The sequence below is a fragment of the Mesoplodon bidens genome (assembly GCF_964165515.1).
Source record: "Mesoplodon bidens genome assembly, chromosome: 6".
NCBI classification, from domain to species: Eukaryota; Metazoa; Chordata; class Mammalia; order Artiodactyla; family Ziphiidae; genus Mesoplodon; species Mesoplodon bidens.
Genome location: NC_138162.1, coordinates 33730672 through 33752358, shown reverse-complemented (window position 1 = coordinate 33752358; position 21687 = coordinate 33730672).

Genomic DNA, 21687 nt, shown 5'->3' with positions numbered 1-21687 from the left:
CTTTTTCTTTTAAGATTGCTATTCAAGCCTGTTCCTCCGTTTCATTCAGAGTTTGCCTCAAGGGCTTGAGTTATGAATTTCAGGGCTTAAGAAGGTCTGGCAGGTTGCAAAACAGTATGTTCAGTGTGTGCTAAATTTTGAAAAGGGAAACTATGCATTTATTTATGTGCATGTATGTATGTGCACAGACAAGAGATTAGAAGGGTACTTAAAATTTTCTAGTGTTTTTTTTCTGGAGTGTGGGTGGTTTTCACCTTCTTCTCCTTCTCCTCCTCCTCCTCACCCTCCTCCTCCTCTCCTTCTTCTTTTCCTTCACCTTCTTCTTCTTCTTTATTGTATTTTTTGTAATATAATGGATTTTCTCACTTTCCTGCAAAGAACACTTCCACTACAATGAATGAGGTATATATAAAAGAGCTGGTAATTGACATGGTCTTATTGTTGATTTTTAGCAACCTTATATTCTTTCCTGTGTCTTTTTATTTTTTTATTATCACTATTTAGTCTTAATAAAGTTCTTATTTTGTGCCTATTGCATTTTAGTTATAAAAGGATGTTTTGCTTTGCCTTCATTTAAAAAATTATTTTAATTTTAATAGTTTGAGTGTAGTATGTATGATTAAATAAGTATAACCTCACTTTAGAGAGTGGATGGATTTCTGAGATGCTGTGTGTAAATAAAGTTTTAACAAATAAATAATATTTAGAAGGCTTTAGAGAAATATGTTCTTCTTGCAAAATAATAAAAAACAATTCTTTTGGAAAAGGAAATAATGTCACAAAATTTTCCTTCTTGAAACTTTCACAGACCAGCTTTTCATTATAACATAGATAGTAATACGGCTCAAGGAAATAAAAAAAATAATCAGAGAGAACAGAAATATATAAAAATCACATATTTTGTCAAGGAAATGAATTATTAGCTATCTGTGCATGCATAATATGTGTCCATATATACATTTAAAGAAACACTGACTCAGACCTTTTCAGTTTTCTTAAATGCATAATCTTTAGTGAAACTCCCTTTTCATGGGCCATGACATAAAGCAAAACTTCTTTAATTCTCATCAAGAATCTGAAACAAAGAGCAGTCCTGATTGGTAAAAGTCTGCATTATGGAATATGTCTAGAAAAGATGGGACTTTGATTATCTAAAAAAGATGGGAGTAAATGGCCCATTTACTGTAACTAGCCAAAGGGTTTTCAAGGAGAGATGCCATAAATTCTGCATTACTGAGGCTTAATTTATCATGCATTCTAGTATTGTGGTTGAAATCATGAGCTCTCTGGCCAGACACTCTGGATTCAATCACAGCTCAGCCTCTTGCTAGGCCTGAGTCTTTGGGCTCTAAGTATCTTCTTTGTGCTTCAGTTTACTCATTTGTAAAGCAAAGAAAATAGTAGTACTTACTTCAAAGAGTTGCTCTGAGAATTTAGTTAGAAAATACACATATGCTCTTAGAACAGGGCCTTGCCATAGCTAATTAGCTGTAAGTAGCTATTATTTTTATTTCAATGAAGCAGCATGATACATGAGGACGGATGCTGGAGTGGTGGCATTATGTAATGGTTAAGATGGTAGGTTTCAGTTAGACTGCTTGAGCTTCAATTCCCATTCATCTCTTATTTGCTAAGCAACTGTGCTTCAGTTTCCTCACAAGTAGAAGTGTGCTAATTATAGTACCTACCTCACAGAAAGACGTAAATGTTATTGTAAAGAATTAACACCTGTAAGTCACTTAGAACCGTATGTGGCACATAGCATTTTGTAAATATTGATATTATTATTATTGGGTATTTGACTCTGTTCCAGCACTCACTTTTCCAGTCTGCTTTTTTATGAATAAAATGGGAATAATAACTCTCAGGCTGCTCAAGCACCTTCCTAAATTACTTTATATTTCAGAGGGCCAATTATTAAGTATTGTCTCTCATCTCCAAACCCACCTTTCTATACCCCACGTTGTGGAACTGGGACAGGGAGCCTGCAAACCTCATTTCTGCCATAGTAACCCCTCCTTAGGAATCTTGAGTGTGGTTTCCATGGGCATCTGCGTTTTAATATTTCCCAACTCTTCCCTTGTTCCCTCAACCTGAGGAGTGAAAGCTGCTGCTTGAAATTGCTACCTCTTTGATACCTTTGGGTCCTCTTCCTGCTTGTTCTGTTACTCAGTTAACCACTTTATGCATATTTAGCAATCCTTTATCTTGAATTATCTCTGTTTGAATAGCTGGTGTGGTTTCTGGCTCCTGATTCGATCCTGACGAATAACTTAGGAAATCTTAGACTCATTCAGGGAGCAGAACACCTGGAAGTTATGGTATTTGAAGCAAAACCTTATGAAAGACTGACATTCCATATACACTGAGAGAAGACATCATTTTTCTCCTCAGCTGCTATTGTCTTAGCTTATTACCAACAATTAATAATAGGCCAAAGATCTAATTTACATTCATGGCAGAAAAACAGAAAATCGTGAAACTTCTCTCTACTATTTTTTTCTCCTTGAGTATACAGTTTCTTGCTAGAATTTTATTTCGGCAGTGAACCACTTTGATTCAGCTCAAAGGAAATCAGCATATCTCAGTTGCAAAGTTAAGACTCTTTACGCCTTCTATTTATGCTCCTCTTTTAAGGGATCATAATTCCGTCCCCTCTCACCCAGGACACCTAAGTTGAAGGTAAACTACAACCCAAGTGCAATTATTATGAACTCTACCTTCCACTGGTGAAGTTTAAATTTAAAGGAACCTGCTGTGTTTTGAAACATCTTTGAAAAACAAGAAGGCTGCTTGGAGAGAGGCAGGAGCATTCTGTGACTAATGTGAGACTGAATTCAAACCTTGTTTTCCAGCTCAGTCTTTTTAATTGTGGCAAATTGTGACTTCCTGTTTTTTCCAGGGCAGGGACATGGCTAATGAAAAGGCCCCATAAGGATACTTGGACATCAAATGACTCTTACAAAAGAGCATTTTGATGATTTAAGTGTAAATAAATTAGAAACATACTACAGTATTTGATGTCTTTTAAAGTCCCCATGAGGTTAAAAATGGAGAGCCAGAGAAGAACTAGAGAAAATGAGAAACTGAGTGACATGAACTATTTTTTTAACATCTTTATTGGAGTATAATTGCTTTATAATGTTGTATTTGTTTCTGCTTTATAACAAAGTGAATCAGCTATACATATACATATATCCCCATATCCCCTCCCTCTTGCGTCTCCCTCCCATCCTCCCTATCCCACTCCTCTAGGTGGTCACAAAGCACCGAGCTGATCTCCCTGTGCAATGCTGCTGATTCCCACTAGCTATCTATTTTACGTTTGGTAGTGTATATATGTCAATGCTACTCTCTCACTTCATCCCAGCTTACCATTCCCACTCCCTGTGTCCTCAAGTCCATTCTCAACATCTATGTCTTTATTCCTGTCCTGCCCTTAGGTTCTTCAGAACCTTTTTTTTTTTTTTTTTAGATTCCATATATATGTGTTAGCATACGGTATATTTCTCTTTCTGACTTACTTCACTCTGTATGACAGACTCTAGGTCCATCCACCTCACTACAAATAACTCACTTTCGTTTCTTTTTATGGCTGAGTAAAATTCCATTGTATATATGTGCTACATCTTCTTTATCCATTCATCTGTCAATGGACACTTAGGTTGCTTCCATGTCCTGGCTATTGTAAATAGAGCTGCAATGAACATTGTGGTACATGACTCTTTTTGAGTTATGGTTTTCTCAGGGTATATGCCCAATAGTGAGATTTCTGGGTTGTATGGTAGTTCTATTTTTAGTTTTTTAAGGAACCTCCATACTGTTCTCCACAGTGACTGTATCAATTTACATTCCCACAAACAGTGCAAGAGGGTTCCCTTTTCTCCACCCCCTATCCAACATTTATTGTTTGTAGATTTTTTGATGATGGCCATTCTGACTGGTGTGAGGTGTTATTACCTCATTGTAGTTTTGATTTGCATTTCTCTAATGATTAGTGATGCTGAGCATCCTTTCATTTGTTTGTTGGCAGTCTGTATACCTTCTGTGGAGAAATGTCTATTTAGGTCTTCTGCCTATTTTTGGATTGGGATGGGTTTTTTTGATATTGAGCTGCATGAGCTGCTTGTATATTTTGGAGATTAATCCTTGGTCAGTTGCTTCGTTTGCAAATATTTTCTCCCATTCTGAGCGTTGTCTTTTCATCTTGTTTATGGTTTCCTTTGCTGTGCAAAAGCTTTTAAGTTTCATTAGGTCCCATTTGTTTAGTTTTGTTTCTATTTCCATTTCTCTAGGAGATGAGTCAAAAAGGATCTTGCTGTGATTTATGTCATAGAGTGTTCTGCCTATGTTTTCCTCTAAGAGTTTGATAGTGTCTGGCCTCAGATTTAGGTCTTTAATCCATATTGAGTTTACTTTTCTATATGGTGTTAGGGAGTGTTCTAATTTCATTCTTGTACACATAGCTGTACAGTTTTCTCAGCACCACTTATTGAAGAGGCTGTCTTTTCTCCATTGAATGTTCTTGCCTCCTTTGTCATAAATTAGGTGACCATATGTGCGTGGGTTTATCTCTGCGCTTTCTATCTTGTTCCATTAATCTGTATTTCTCTTTTTGTGCCAGTATCATACTGTCTTGATTACTATAGCTTTGTAGTATAGTCTGAAGTCAGGGAGCCTGATTCCTCCAGCTCCGTTTTTCTTTCTCAAGATTGCTTTGGCTATTCGGGGTCTTTTGTGTTTCCATACAAATTGTGAAATTTTTGGTTCTAGTTCTGTGAAAAATGCCTTTGGTTGTTTGATAGGGATTTCATTGAATCTGTAGATTGCTTTGGGTAGTGTAGTCATTTCACAATGTCGATTCTTCCAATCCCAGAATAGACATGAACTATTTTGAAGTACTCTTGGACTCACTGATGAGTCCCCAAAAAAGGCTGATTTGCATATTCTTAATTGATAATGAAAATATCTTCATTAATCCTGACCATCAAAGTAATGCAAGTAACAATTATAGTTGAAATCTGTTTCAGCAAGTGAGGATGTATTTTTTATAAGGAAGTGATCCTATGCTAATACATTCTAAGTCATAGGTAATATTTCCTTCAATTCCTAAAGGAAGTATCTTGTGAGAAAAGTGAAAGCATTTTTCTGTAATATGAAGGGTGGGGGTAGGGGGTGAAAGGGGGAAAAAAAAAGTAGAAGTTATACTTGCTGGATCCTGAAAGTTTTTTGATAGTGGAAGCATTGTTTTTAATTAATCTATTTCTAAGTTAAAACGAAGTAAATTATGAAGAACATTTCTTGTTGCATTTGTTAACATTGACGTCAGAACTTCTCATTCTATTAAGTCTTCTTCACTGATTTCATAGAGATCAATAAAAGCAAGTCTCTTATTCTTTTCTTCTCCAGAAATCCTGGCACTAAACTGAATGTGGCACTAAACTGAAGGTGGAAAATTAAGGAAGTGCTGTATTTTCACAATACCTGAAGTAGGTTTATGACACTGGGCCATGCCCTTCTTCTTTTTGGACCTTAGTATCATATTCTGTAAAATGACAGCCTGGGAGTCACTGAACTTTCTTGACTCCAAACCTGGGGCATCTGGGGAGTCAAACATTTTACACTGAGAATTTAACACCCTTTACTTTCTCCCTAATTTCCTTTCCTCCTCTTACATGGACTTAATATAATCATATAGTTTGCCTTATATTTGTTAATTTTAATACTTTTTAAAAATAACTGTTCTGTTTTATAACCATATTTACAACCTTTTAACTGAGCTGTATGTTTACTACATTTCAGTAGTTAGCACTGGACTTTTTATACCCTGACTTCTTCATTCTTGGTGTCTTACCTCTCTGTTAGATTGTGTGTGTCTCCAAAAAAATTTTTTAAATTAATTTTTATTGGATTATTTTGCTTTACAATGTTGTGTTAGTTTCTACTATACAGCAAAGTGAATCAACTCTACGTATACATATATCGCCTCTTTTTTGAATTTCCTTCCCGTTTAGGTCACCTCAGAGCATGGAGTAGAGTTCCCTGTGCTCTACAGTAGGTTCTCATTCGTTATCTATTGTACATGTCGTATCAATAGTGTATATATGTCAATCCCAATCTCCCACTTCCTCCCACTCCCCTTCCCCCTTTGTATCCATCAAAAAATATTTTTTAAAATATATATTTTCTGATGACTTACAACTCTGAGAATATCTGTCTCTTGTGTTCACAAATGAATGACATTTTGAGTTGGTGTAAAATTCTTGGTCTCTCAGTTTTTGCCTTCTCAGTACACTGTATCCATGGCTCTGTTGTTTTCTGTGATCCTCTTCTTTCATCTTACTCTTTTCTCTTTTCATTTCATCCTGTTCTCTTTTATGGCTTCTCCTCCACACTCCGCCCCACAATGCTCACCTCATTTCAAAACAACCATGTCTTTTTTATGTATCCCACAAAAGATACCAAACAGCTTTCTAAAATTTTTTCTCGTTCCTGTCATAATTCTTTTTTTTTTTTTTTTTGGCTGTACGCGGGCCTCTCACTGCTGTGGCCTCTCCCATTGTGGAGCACAGGCTCCGGACACGCAGGCCCAGCGGCCATGGCTCACGGGCCCAGCCGCTCCGCGGCATGTGGGATCTTCCCAGACCAGGGCACGAACCCGTGTCCCCTGCATCGGCAGGCGGACTCTCAACCACTGCGCCACCAGGGAAGCCCTCATAATTCTTTTTAAGGAAGTAACTTCTTCTCTGAGTTACCTGGTTAAGATTCTTTTTTGGTTGTTCTGTAGAGTTTTTCACCAGTACTAGCCTGACTTTTCCCTTGAATTCTCCTCATAAGGAAAGCTCCACATGGGTTTGACTTTTTTTTTTTTTTTTTTTTTTTTTGCGGTACGTGGGCCTCTCCTGTTGTGGAGCACAGGCTCCAGACACGCAGGCTCAGTGGCCATGGCTCATGGGCCTAGCTGCTCCGCGGCATGTGGGATCTTCCCGGACCAGGGCATGAACCCGTGTCCCCTGCATCGGCAGGCAGACTCTCAACCATTGTGCCACCAGGGAAGCCCTGCGTTTGACTTTTAAGTAGAGAGGCTCTACTTAAAGGTTGGGGGTAGAGTGTTCTCCTCCCTCACCACCTGGCCCTTTGACACTTGGAACTGATCGAAGCCATTATGACATTCTAGAGTCCAGCATGCATTGCTCTCTTACTCCTCCTCCTGCCTACAGCTCCCACTGTCTTCAGATGAGTGCTTCACCTCCCAGGTGCACCACGCCACTATCAGACCCTCTCACATGTCCTGACATGTGATTGCTTGGGTCCTCACGTAGGTACAAAGCAACATTTTTGGTTACTTCAAAAAGCAATGCCCATGCTACACAGTGGGATTTCCAAGTTTTCTGTTTGTTCCTATCAGGCTTAATTTTCAGTGTTGATGGAGGTTTTCCTCTTTTTCTCTGACTTCATGTGCATTTTAATGGCAGCAGCTCTGGTTGGGGCTGCTAGCCAGATGCCATTGTAAAGTAGAAATAAAATTACTGGGCCAAAGAGGCTGTATACTTAAAACTCTCTGTATATATTGCTGAATAGCATTCCAAAAACTTGGTACTGATCTGCTCTTCTGTCAGCCAGAAACTTTTTCCCAAGGTTGCTCTTGGATCTGTATTACTGTTGCCTCATAGAAATGATTCCTTCAGCCAAACATTTTTATTATCATCTGCCTGTGCCCATAGTCAGTCATGTTTGATGTTTGTATCTTTAAAGTAACTGACTGACAAACTTGTATTTTTTTTCTTAAATGTAGCATCAGTGGGGTTTATGTAGCAAAAGCCTAGTGTCTGTTAGGAGTTCAAGCCTTTGTTTCCCCATTTACCTGCTGTGTAATCAGGACAAGTTGTCCAAGTTCTCTGAGCCTCATCTGCAAAGTGCTGACTGACATACTACATGCACAGTTATGATGGGCATGTGAATTGAGGGCTGGGTAGGTGCTTTGTAAATATAAATTATGTAGGAATGTTGGCAGAGTGAGTGAGTAGTGGGTTCTCCAGTCAGAAAGGTATCACTGCAGCCACTTACTTGCTGCTGATCCAGATTTCTAACCTCCCTGAGACTTGATCTCCTCATCTGTACAAATGTTGAAAAAAGCATATACATAGTGATAAAATGGTTTTAAAACTATACACATACCCCTCAGTGTTGCTGTGAAAATAGTTAAATTAATTAAACAAGGAGGCCATTAGACAGAAATGGCTCTAATGCCATGGTGCCATCAGCAAATCAAAATCTAAGCCTGGGCCTCCCTGGTGGCGCAGTGGTTGAGAGTCCGCCTGCCGATGCAGGGGATACGGGTTCGTGCCCCGGTCTGGGAGGATCCCATATGCCGCGGAGTGGCTGGGCCCGTGAGCCATGGCCGCTGGGCCTGCGCATCCGGAGCCTGTGCTCCGCAACGGGAGAGGCCACAACAGTGAGAGGCCCGCATACCGCAAAAAAAGAAAAAAAAAAAAAAAAAAAAAAAAAAAAAAAAAAAAATCTAAGCCTGTAAATGCCTCAAGGTTACAAAACCAAAATGCTAAGGACAACCAATTCCAAATGGCCAGATAGGCTTTAAGCTATGTCCAAATAATTTCCTTTCTTTGCTTTTGCACTTTCTGTGTATGTCTGCCCCTGGCTTCTGTCGGAGGAGTGCTCCTAACCACTTCCAGTTTGGCGCTACCCAATTTGATCAATTTTTGCTCAAATAATCTCTTAAAATTTTTAATATGCCACTGTTTATCATTTAACAGGATTAAACGAGGAAATGAATATAAAGATCTCTGCACAATATAAGTGGTCAACAAATATTAGTCATTGTTATAATCGTTACATTGTGTGGCAAGACACAATACAGGTCATCCACATGCACATATATCTGTAGGGGCAGAATCTAAGCAAAATGAAGTATAGCAATTTCATATATCTACTTCTTTTCTCTGCTAGACTATGACACTGTTCTCCTGGACTATGCCTCTTTCCTGAAACGCTGATTTAGTTCCTTTTTTTCCTTCTTTCTTCTTCATCTTTTTTTTTTCTTCTGTTTTGTTTTGTTTTACAAAAAGCTGGTGGGACAGTTGCAACAGTTTATTTGCAAAGAAATTCCTGTTTTCTTCATCTCACTCTCACAAACAGTAAAACAAAACTCACAAAGAAAACCCAAAACTTCCTATCCCTTTTCTTCTACCCAAGATTCCAAATAATTCTTTCAAAAATTTTGCCACAGGGCCTCCCTGGTGGCGCAGTGGTTGAGAGTCCACCTGCCGATGCAGGGGATACGGGTTCGTGCCCCGGTCTGGGAGGATCCCATATGCCGCGGAGCGGCTGGGCCCGTGAGCCATGGCCTGTGGGCCTGTGCGTCCGGAGCCTGTGCTCCGCAACGGGAGAGGCCACAGCAGTGAGAGGCCCGCGTACCGCAAAAAGAAAAAAAAAAAAAAAAATTTGCCACAGAAATATTTATGTTGGGTTATCTTTTTTTATTCTTTTGTTATGTGGTTACAGCAAGATTATTTTTACTCATTGGTTTTACCTGATTCTCCTTCTCCTTTAATAGTCTGGTGTGTTGAATGGAAATGATATATAAGATTTGGGGGGGATTTAAAAAGGTGCAATATGAAACATGTCTTAGCAGAGTCCCTGGCACATGGAGGGAGCTCACCCTGGTGTGCTGCATAGTTTTGTTTGCAGTGATGAATAGAGCACAGGTTATCACCAGCTTTGGGCCTTCCAGCAGTAACTGACTTATTGCTTGTTCATAGTAGCACCTGGGGATCAGCTGAGGCCTTCGTTGTGATAGCATCTCAGCCCAACTTCTCCCTCTGTCCAGTGTGACTTCCTTCACTGCCCCAATAGGTGCTGAGCTTCTGGCACTCTTCAGTAATCTCCCTGCATGCAAATCTGTGCTCTGAACCAGCTTCCCATGGAACCCAACCTGCAACATAACACCCCCTACATAAAAGCCTAGGTGGACTTTCTGTTGATTCCAGGATGAAGTTCAAAATTTTTAGCATGTCTTCCAAGGCCCTTCCCAGTCTACCCCCAAACTACTTCTCCTGAATCCTCCCTGAGAATTTTTTGCCCCTGTATTTAAGCTACAGATCACGTCTCCCCGGTCCATGATAAATGATACTCTGTCCAGTCTCTTTGCTTTATTCATACTTTTCTTCTTCTGCCAATGGCTGTTCATCTTTTATCTACCAGACAAATTCTTAACTGAAATCCCACTTCTGCAGTTCAGTTTCTTCCATTGTTCTTCTAGACTGTCTCAGGCTTACTTTGGCCACCACACTTAACTTGAGGTGATGAACTCAGAGAACCATGACCTTAACCCACCAGTGACCCATCCACCCTGCTACACAAGCTCAATATGCTGCCCATGGAATTTGTTATTCGTTTGTCCATCCTTACGCCCTTGCCTTAGTCTTAGCCAGCCCTACCAGCTCTGATCAGGAATTTGTCCCAGGCTTTTGGTCTCTGCTTGGTTTTGAGGATTCCTTTATTTCAGATTTGGTACCTGACTTTCATTCAATCACAGCAACTGCTCAGCTCCTTTCAAAAGCTTTTGGTTTCTTCTTATTTCCTCAGTATGTATGACTCCTCTTTCCCATTTTCAGCTTTCCCATTCTGTCTCTGTATTGACAGTTGGAGCAAACCCCATTACAATCCTGCCTCTCAAATTGGGAACGGGGAACATTTTTAATGTCTTGATTTCCATGTGATTGTGGACGCCCTGAGTGGAAGGACTACGATGTATCTTTGCATCTCCATTTCCTAGCTTAGGGCCTGGACTGAATAGGTGCCAGTATGATGCATTTATGGGGTGAAAGGTCATCAGATTATGGAGGCTCTTCATCAGCTGTGCTAAAGTGAGAACCTAACACAAGGACATTTATGGTGCTCACATAATTGAATTGTTTGGAATCTGATATTCTCTCTAAGAGGTGGGCTAGTGCAGCAAAACTCCATTATTACGATGCAAGGGATATTTAGGACAATCGTCAGTAAATGTTTCTTTGAGAAGAGCCTCCCATATCCTAGACACTGGGCTGAATGCTATGATCATTTAAAAATAAAACCTACAGGGATTATATGCCCAATATGCTCACAATCTTATGGGGCTGACAAGAAATGCCTACAAAATGGATTAGAAAGCAAAATATTTCAAGAGAAAGCAACTGATCGTAGAACCTGGGAGCTGGGAGAAAGAGGATGGGGATCTGGGGGGAAGTGGGATCAGAACTGAATTTTAGTTCCTCACCAGGCTCACTACATTGTGCTTCTCCAAGGCAAAAAATATGTCTTATATATATTTATATCTGCAGTGTCTCCTAGCACACTTCCAGCTAATTCTCTAATGGAGCATCTGGCACATATTTGGGTTATCATGAATATTGGATGCACAATCGTTGATGGGCTAGAGAATCAAGCTCAGAGGATAGACAGGAATCCCGGAGAACTGGCACTGGGGAACAGCCTTGGGAACAGTCTCCTTAGACCTCCACTACCGGCATCACTGGCCCTGGACAATTTTGGTCTTTGTCTCTGGATTAGCGATGCTCCTCCTTCCTTTGTGAATAATTTCTCAAATTACCCTGCATCTTTGTATCACTCCCCTGGGATCCAGTGTTCCAGGGATAGACATTCTATTCTTTGATTGGCTAGGCCTTACAGGCTGATGTCCCAGCATATGGGGATGGCAGATGGGAAGAGATGTTGGTTTCATAGTAGAAACATGTTCCTACCTGTCCCTATAGTGATTCCCTTTCCTACTCCCTGCCCCTATATAGGAAGGGCATATAGATGCTGCTTAGTCAAAGATGACAAATGTTCATCCAGGGATGATGAGTTACAAACTTAGGCTTCTGGACAAACTTGTGTAAATTTTCTAATTCTGCCAGTCGACCATGTGCTGCACCCACAGAAAAGGCTTAGAAGTGGATAATTAGTCTCTCACATCTTCACTAGGGCTCTGACAGTTGGCAGTATTTAACTGCTCTCAAAAGAATGATCCATGAAACTTGTCTGGATCTTTTTTCAGATATGAAAACTAAATCCAGCTTTCTCCTGTTTGCCTGAATATCTGTGATGTGTATTGTACAACCACAGAGATACCTTTGTAGTATGAGAAGGTTGCCCCAAGGGAGAAACACACACATGAGAAACAAGTGAAATAGCCAACAATGAGTGGGCAAGACAGTTGAAATTTGGCTTCGTGACCACCTTACACCTTCTGAATCATTGGAAGAGTCAGCTTCTAGTGGTAACAGACATGGGTGTTATATCAGCCATATAATGTGCCCTTTGTATGGGATTAAACATTTTTTCATGTTAATGCTTATGCCATGCTTTCTTTGGAGTTCAAACTCAGCCTGGTGTCTCAAATGAAACATAAACCATTTTCAAAGATCAGGAAATGGATTATTTCTCTGGGAGCTGATCAATTTGTGCAAAGATTAATGAGACATCGCCAATTTCAAATTTTGCTAATTATATTTTGAGTACCCTGAACAAGGACTATATTTTTATTAATTTCGCATACTGGTTCTCATTGTGAGGTTAGCTCATTTTGTAGTTCACATCTGTATAGAGTCCCACTATTCATATCTTATGGACATCTATTTGATTTTCATGATGAAGCTCTGAGGCAGGTGAAGAAGTGCTATCCTATTTTACAGGTGAAGAAACTAAGGCTCATAGAAGCTAAAGGATTTGTTAAGATCATATAGTTGATAAAAGACAGGTTTAGGTCTGCATCCTAGATTTCTTATCTTCATGTCCATTACTTTTATAACTAACATCTTAATGAAGCCAAATGAAGGAAATGGTCAAGAAATGATGTTTGAGTTTAGACCTCCTGTGTTGCACATTTACAAGGACTTAGTGATATCTTTTAACAAAAGATGTTTTCTTGCGTGATCCTTCTGATGGTTATGAAACCCGTGGACTGATGTATTTTGACAGAAATGTTACAGGATAGCTCTACTCCTCCTCTTTGATGAGTAATGGAATTGGTCACATCAAAGAATTTTCATACTCAATCACCAGGATGTAGTGAGAAAGAACCTGGTTTTATCTTGTTCTACTCTGGAGGAAGCAGAGAAGTGTTGGTGATCCTAGCACCAGGGATTTGAAATGAATTTAGGAGGCCCATAACCCACAAACTTCACCTGTATTAATATGTGTGATTACACAGTTAATAATGAAATATTAAAGACGTCTTGTTCATATAGGTCACTTGAGATACAAGGAATAATCTCATTATGTTATTCTGTTGCTCTTGAGAAGATAAGAAATATTAACCCATGGGGTTAATTAAACTATGGGTTAGTAATAAATACCTTTATGCACTGTATTATGATCAAAATAGGTGACATATATTAACAATTATCTGTTGTAAAAGCTTAAAAATTATTTCTTAAATTAATATTAAATAAAATATATAATGCATACAGTCACTACCACCTGCCTGTCACCTGTTATTATCAGCATTTATAAATCAACAGGAATGGTTTTCCTATGATTACTAGATGCTTGTGTTTCATTGAATGAAGTGATTCTGTGAAAGCTACACTCATTTGAACCTTAGCTATGAAAATGAAAACTATGTAAAACTGAACTTAGAAGAAATATTCCTAAGCATTTTATGTAAAGAGAGACCCTACTTTATGTGGAAATATTCAACTTATTACAGAAATATGAATGCCTACTTCCTCTCTTTAAAACTTCATCTCTCTTCCTTAATAGCTACTAAAAATATAAGTTGATTTTCATAGGTACACAGAAAAATGATATACTAATCCTAATGCACTATTGGTAGACTGCTTGAACTTTTGTTCATGGCTTTTTTCTGGTTCGCTAGGGCTGTTTCTTGGTTTAAAACTTCATGGCTATCCTTCTGAAAACAAAACAAAAATCCATGGATTAGTCAGGTACAAGTACTCATGTGAATAGTTTGGTTTTTATTCCCTGCTTGGGTTCTGCTAGTGCCCAGTAAAACTGATTCAGGTGGTTGCATTGTATGCTGTTTTCCAACTGTCTTAGATGATCATTCATTCATTTCAAAGTATTTATTGTGTGCCTATTAGGTTCACTGTGTTTGAGGCACTAGATATACACGTGGGAATAAGATAAAACCCCTTCCCTCAGTAGAGCATACTTTCCATTTGGTTGGAACAGATGTTAAAATAAAGTTAATGTAATAAGGGTGAAAAATTCCATGGAAGAAAATAAATCAATATAAGGGGATAGAAAAATGTGAAGAGATCAGGGATGGCTATGTTGAGAAGACGCTCTTTGATCATGGGCCTGAAGGATACGAGAGAGTGAGCATATGTGAATATCTGGGGGAGGAGTGTTCCAGGCAGAGGGAACAGCCAGTGCAAAAGACCTTGAGGTAACATTTTTTCTTGGGTGTTCAAGGAACATAAAAAAGAGGCTAAAGTGGCAGTACAGGTATGGTTATGATATGCACACCAATAACATGGTTCAAATTTCAGTTACCAAGATATGTTAATTGTTAGTAATGGCATAAAGTACAGCCTTTGCTGCTAGCTCTTCAGTCCACAGATCACTATGTAAATAACAGATGCATGTTGTGATCAGCAACTAATCACTTCAATTCTTTCAAAGCTTGTGGTGATTAGACACCATTAATCTGTTACTTAGTTTACACATAGAAGGCAGAGGGTACAGTTATGCTCTTTCCTTGTCTCCCAGTGATAAGACCATACACATACTAACATAAGAATACTTATGAAAATACAGGACAAATACTCAATAGCATTGGAAGTTAAGGGTATCAGTCTTCAACATACATGGATGGCTTTGAGAAATGGTCTGGATTTGTGTCTAGAAATAGAACAACTCCAACTGTCAGAAAGGAATTAGAAAGAAAAGTTTGCATCCACTTCACCTATGTATCTCAGACCTGGAGGCAGTCTCAGATTGGAAGATCTCACAGTCACCCCCAGCTTTAGAGCGAGTTAACTTTCGGGGCAGCCACAATTATGTCCTATTCCCTACCTTGCTGCTCACTGAGGAATCACTGTAGTTGGTCAACCCTTCTTCATCTATGCTACAAACACAACCCTGAGATATATTGTATTAATCTTTTTAAATTTAGAGAGTTTAGAACAAAACTTGTAAACAACGATGTGCTCTTTATCTTTTCATTTCTTTGTTCATTTTCAAATTTTTAAACCTGTAGAAGAAAACTAATAGGAATATATTATGAAAGTAAAAGCATTATTATTTTATTTTTATAAAAAATATATAGCTATTTATAAAAAATGTTATGTAAGAAGTTGAAACAATAGTATAATAAACACCCATATACTCTTTATTTAGATTCAATGATTATTAACATGCTGCTCTATTAATTCTCTCTCTCTCTTTCTCACTCCATAAAATTTTATGCACCCTTTAAAAGTACATTGTAGACATCATGTCACTTCATCTCTAAATTTTTCAGTAGATATCTCCTAAAGATAAGGATAATCTCCTACATACACATTATGAGTCATAAGAAAATTAGCAATAATTTCATATCATCCAATATTCAGGCCAGATTTAAATTTTCCCAGTTGTCTCAAAAAACATCTTTTTGGAGCTTTTAAAAATATTTTTGGAAACAGGATCCAATCTAGGATCACATAGTGCCTTTGGTTGTTATCTCTCTTGGACCCTTTTATTCTGGAATAATCACATCCCACACCCCCTCCTTTCCCCACTATCTTTTTTTCCCCCTGATATTTTACATTATGGTGAGTCCAGGCTAGTTGTCTTATAGAATGTTCTGTATTCTGAGTTTCTCTGATTATTTTCACTTGGTGTCATTTAACTCATTCCTCTATCCCTTTATTTTCTATTAATTGGAAACTATGTGTAAAGACTTAATTAGATTGAGGTAAAACATTTCTGGCAAGAATACATCATAGGTGATGTATATTTCATATTTCATCACATCAGGGGCCATAAAGTATCAGCTTGTCCCACTATTAGTGATGCTAATTTGGATTAATTGGTTAGGTTGGTCACTGCCAGATCGTACCAACACTAAAATTGAAAATGTAGTAGAAAGAATTCCCATATACCCTTCACTTATATTCCTCAAATGTTTCTATTTTAAAATATTTGCTTTATCATTTCATTCCCCTCTCTGTCTCTCTCCGTCTCTTTCCCTCTCTCTCTCTCTCTATATATATATATTTTTTTTCTTTTTCTGAACCATCTGAGATAAATTACAGACAGAGGACACTTTATCACTACACACTTCAGTGTGTATTTCCTAAATGCAAAGGCATTCTTTTACATAACCATAGTGTAACGGTCACAATTAGAAAATTAACATTAATACAGTATTATTATCTGATCTGCAAATCTTGTAATTTCACCAGTTGTCCTCCTATTATCCATCAGAGCAAAAGAATGTATTTTTCTTGGTCTAGGATCCAATTTTGAATCACATGCTGAGTTTAGTTGTCATGTCTCTGTAGTCTTTTAAAATCTGAAACAGTTCTACAGTATTTCTATTTTTGGCATGGCCTTGACATTTGTGAAGAGTACTATTCAATTTTCTGTAGAATATCCTTTGATTTGGGTTTCCCTAGTGTTTTTTCATTATTAGATTCAGGTTTTGCATTTTTGACAGGAGTACCACAGAAGATGTTTTTGTGCCTTGTATCAGAAGGTATGTAATACCTACTTTTCCCATCACTAGAGATGTTATCTTTGATCCCTTGGTTAAGGTGGGTTCTGTTATCCTTCTCCAATGCAAAAATCCAGTGGCTAGAGTAATGGTAATGCACTAATTGGCTAAGGCCTAGGTTATATTCTCTTTCCTGGAAATGGGTGTTGATTCAACTCTTTCCAGTTAATTCTTTTTATTTTTTTTAAATTTGAATCTTATTTTATTTATTTTTTTATACAGCAAGTTCTTATTAGTTATCCATTTTATACATATTAGTGTATATATGTCAATGGGAAAATACTTGAGACTATATATAAATAAATGTTCTGTTCTCTTCAGACTGTCACCTACTAGTTTTAGCATGTGTTGGTAAGTTTTGTATGAATGATTATTACTGTGATGGCTGCTAAGTGATAATTTTATAATTTTCTTTTTCCTTTTAAAGTTTTATTTTATCTCATACTTGATATAAAAAAACTTGTGTTTTATTGTAGTGTAAAAATATCCAAAATGTTATTTTTATAAGAAGTAAACTGTTGGAGTAATGTCATAGTTTGTGCTTCATTGGCTTATTTTAATATATTCTCCCTGTACTGTAAGCTCAGTGAGGACAGCGATTTTTGTTTTATTCACTGATGGATTCCCAACCGGTTAGAACATATAGTATAGTTGCTCAATAAATATTTTAAAATTTATTCTGTAGCTAGAGGAATGGAGGCTTAAAGAGATAAAGTAACTGTGAAAAATGGCAGAGTCAGGATTCCAACCAAGTTTGCACACTTTCATTCACCTCATTACTACAACAAATGGCTAATGTTTATTTTTCACAAATTTCCTGAGTTTGAAGAAGCCATTACATTATGTTTTGTTATAAATGACATTCTGATGCTTATAGACCACACCGGGAATAGAAATTAACAAGACACAATCAGTAGTAGAACTGTATGACCAAGTTTATTCAATCACGTCAATAAAACATGAAAGCAAGACTGTCATACATAATCCAGTGGTGGATTATCCCCATTGTATTTCATGATGCCAGAAGAAGCTGCTGAGACAGGAGGCTTCTGCATGGCAGGAGGCTTTGGCACCTAATATAGACATTTCAGAACTTCCTGAGCACTAGATGTGACTTAATGTAGAAACAAACTCATGAGTACAACACATTCCTGATTTCTTTTTCAGTATAGTTGATGCACTGCTGTGATCTGAGGCAAAAGAAACAAGATCTGAAGAAATTGGGGGACTCCTTAACGCATATCTTACTGTATTTATCAATGTTGTGCTCTGAGGTGAAATGGTTTCAGCATAAATGATGTAACCTCAGAAGGAAGTCTTTACTTATATTCACTTAAATCTGTATTGGGAAGGGCACAGCTCACCAATTTGTATTCTCTATGTGACCAAGTTCTGGTACAAGAAACATAATTAGTAGTTGATAATGAATGGATCTCAGGTAGACGTGACATCCTATCTGCCTTCTTGGACATCTTAGTTCTCTACCTGCTTTTGGACTTAACAGGGTTGAAAATTAAAACTGGGACACAAGAAAAATCTTTAAATTAGAATCTTTAGGCTATAGTAAAATACTTTGGGAGAGGTAATGATCAAAAGTTGGTTAAATTTACACATTTTTCATGCCTCTAGCCATAAAGCAATAATTGGCCAAATTATGATCTATCTTTACTGCTATTAAAAAAATTTTTTTAAGTCATAGAAGAATTTATTGTGAATAAATTAATTTTCCAGATCACTAAAATTTATCCATATAAATGACCCAACACGACATTTCTGATTTTAAATATTCTGGATGGAAATTTTTTTCTCACCAAATTGTATTACATAGTTTAGGGGATACACAGAATAATTGAGGCTAGTAATACTAGGATAGTTTATTAGTTGTTTTTTTTTTTTTTTTTTAACATAGGCAGATCCACCTCTTGCTTTTCAAACCTTGTTAATTAAGATATATACTCTGGAAATACATGGGCTTCAAAGTTAAACTTGTAATTAGCCTTCTTAATAAGCATTTACTTTCTGTGTAAGGCATTTGAGATAGAATTTGGAGTGTATGAAACAGCCTCATCAAGTGTAGGATTTCACAGACATTATCTCAGCCAGCCTTCAAGACAATTCCACAAGGGAAGTAGGAGGGATTAGTTAGTCCCCTTTTACAGATAAGTAGCTTGTTTGGAAGCACAAAGATTCTGTTCTAGCTTGCAGCAACCCAGTTGAACCATGTTAAGATCACCTCTGACCAAATTCCTCCCTGTCTGCCTAAATGCAATACTGTTTAGAGCAAGGCTTCTGCTTTGGTTGTATTTTGGTAACAGGGCATTTGCAATCTTTGGCCTCCTTATCGAGCCTGAACTTCTGGTTTCAGTTTTTGTAACCATAATACATCACAGAGGAATTTTTACTGGGATATGGGAAGAGGAAGGAATCTTCATTTGTGTTAGTTTTATTGTTCCTGCATGGATTAAGAGCAACAAAACTGTCTTCACTAAATTAGGTAAATACAGTATAATGAATACCATTGAGGGCTGAAGCAGAAGGAATCACTAGAAATCATTTAGGCTTCCACTCCCATTCTGCAGATGAAGAGACTGAGGATCACACGGGGGACATAAGAGGCCCAATTCCACAGATTTAGCTAGAGGTAGAGCTGGGATTAAAATTAGACTTTTCTGATGTCTAGCCATTGTTTTTCTCCTTATTCTACACTGCCTCTCTTACCAGATATGTCTCCTATGGAAAAACTATAGTTCATTCATAGGACTAAACTGTTTTATTCTACTTGCAATTATATATCCAATGAAAAACAAAACAAAATTTTAAAATGTGGAATATTTAGGCCCCTGTATTTAGCCCTATCCTGGTATCCCCCTAGGGTGTGCTTCAGCAACCCTCAATAGACCAAGCTTTCTAGCCCCTGCGCCTTCATTTTAGGGTAGAACTGTCAAATTTAGCAGATAAAAATAGAGAATTTCCAGTTCAACTTGAATTTCAGATCCACAGTGAATAATTTTTTTAATATGTACCCTGCAATCTTTGGGACATACTTAAAAAGTTATTTGTTATGTCTCTGAAATTCAAATTGAACTGGATGTCCCCTATTTTATTTGGCAAGCTACTTTGGGAACCCACTAGAAGAACTTGCCTTTGTTGGGGGAGGGAAGCAGTTAGTCAATATTGATTGATGATTGTGTTGCATCCCAGAAAAAGAAAAGATTGATTCAGAAAAACTCTCCCCTGGTCTCTCTCAAGCTTAAAGCTTTGAGGAGGGAGATTCCAATCACTAGAGGAACAGAAGTGGGTTAAGGCATGATCTTCCAAAAAGAGGTGCAGGTTACAGTCTGAGTCAGGTTAAACATGAACAGTCACACATATCAAAAGCAGGGCAGGAAGGGGGCAGCTGGCTCTCCTTGCTCTGCCATGATGATTGTGTCTTAGGGTACTCGGTGTCTACACCTACATGCTCACCTTGTCAAAATTGAAAGCCAAGCCACTTACATGGTTGCATAGTTCATTATTGGTTTATTTCTTATTTAAACAGCTTTCTGATTAAGAAAATTCCTCAGAATTAGGGACTTGGGACAAAGAAGAAAGGGATTAGGTGAAAAAACTGACATCTAAAGAATACTGTCTCTCTACGGTGTATCTGCCAGACAGCTCTACCAGTTGCTTGAGAGTTAAACCTATTCTTTCTCCCTTTCCTCCTTTGTTCCCTCTTTCCCTCTCTTCCTTCTTTCCTTCCTTTCTCCAGTTTGCTTTTCCTCCTCTCCCACAGGCAACCATTCAGATGTATATTTTTGTGTACTTTTTTATTTGTATGTTGCAAAATATTCATTGTATTTTTGTATGGATGCTTTTTAAATTTACAGAAGTACCACTGTGTTATATAGCTCATTCTTTTTTAATCAGTAACGTGTATTTTAAGATCCATTTATGTTGCCATGCCTGTGTTGGTAAGGCATTGGTTGGTTACTTTTAACTGCTTGATTTTTTTCTTTATCCACAGTATACTCCTTGAAGGCCAAACTTGTCTTATTAATGTTAGAATCTCCAATGCCAGGTTTAGAGGCTGGCGCTTAAAAAGTGCTTAAACACTTTGTGTTGAGGATTGAAAATATAATATGAGTAGGAGTGTTTAATTAAAATTTTGGTGAACTGAAAGGAATGAAATGTTACTGAAAAAGCAACCGAGTATTATAGATATTAAGGATTCACTCAGGAAAAGTTTTTATGTTGTCAGAATCTTTGACAATCATTAGTTAGCTTTTCTAACTTCAACTTAATACCAGTGAGCCGTAGTCATAAGTATGATTACCTTGGGACTTCTGAGTGTAGTGGAAAAGGTTTTAACACAGTCTCATTTAAAAGTACAGCTTTAGGAAAACAAAAGTGATACACCCAGCACATAAATTCCAACTTAACTCACAACTGGGGTAGGATTAACCTTTAAGGGAAATCAGTTAATAGCCTCGCTCAAGTCCTATCAGTTCTTGTGAAATTCAAATCCTTGCCTCGAATAAAATTAAATGCAGAAAATTCCACCTTCATTTCCCTCAAGTAGGAAACTTGAATGTTTGTGTAAGAAAGAGACATTGACAGTAACAGCACAACAATCATGGACATAATAAAATTTTTTTGAGCTGAAAAATATGAACAATGTTAGTGAATTCATGCCTTGATCTTTTGTTTTCAATTGCTATTTATTGAGGGAGCCCCAAACATGCATTTGGCTGGGGAACCATGTGGAGGTGTCACTCAGTATCAGCACAGCCATATGAGCTACGTGTTGTAGAAGAAAAACCATAATGTGATTGAAGGGGGCTTGGTGGGACTTCTTAGAAGCAGGGCCCTAGAAGCCAGTCATTCTCCTGTTGTCCCCTGCGTGTCCCTCAGGAAGAGAGGAAACACTCAAAGGACACTTAGCTTGTCCTCTGGGATTCAGGGGACTGACTGGGGGTTGTTGA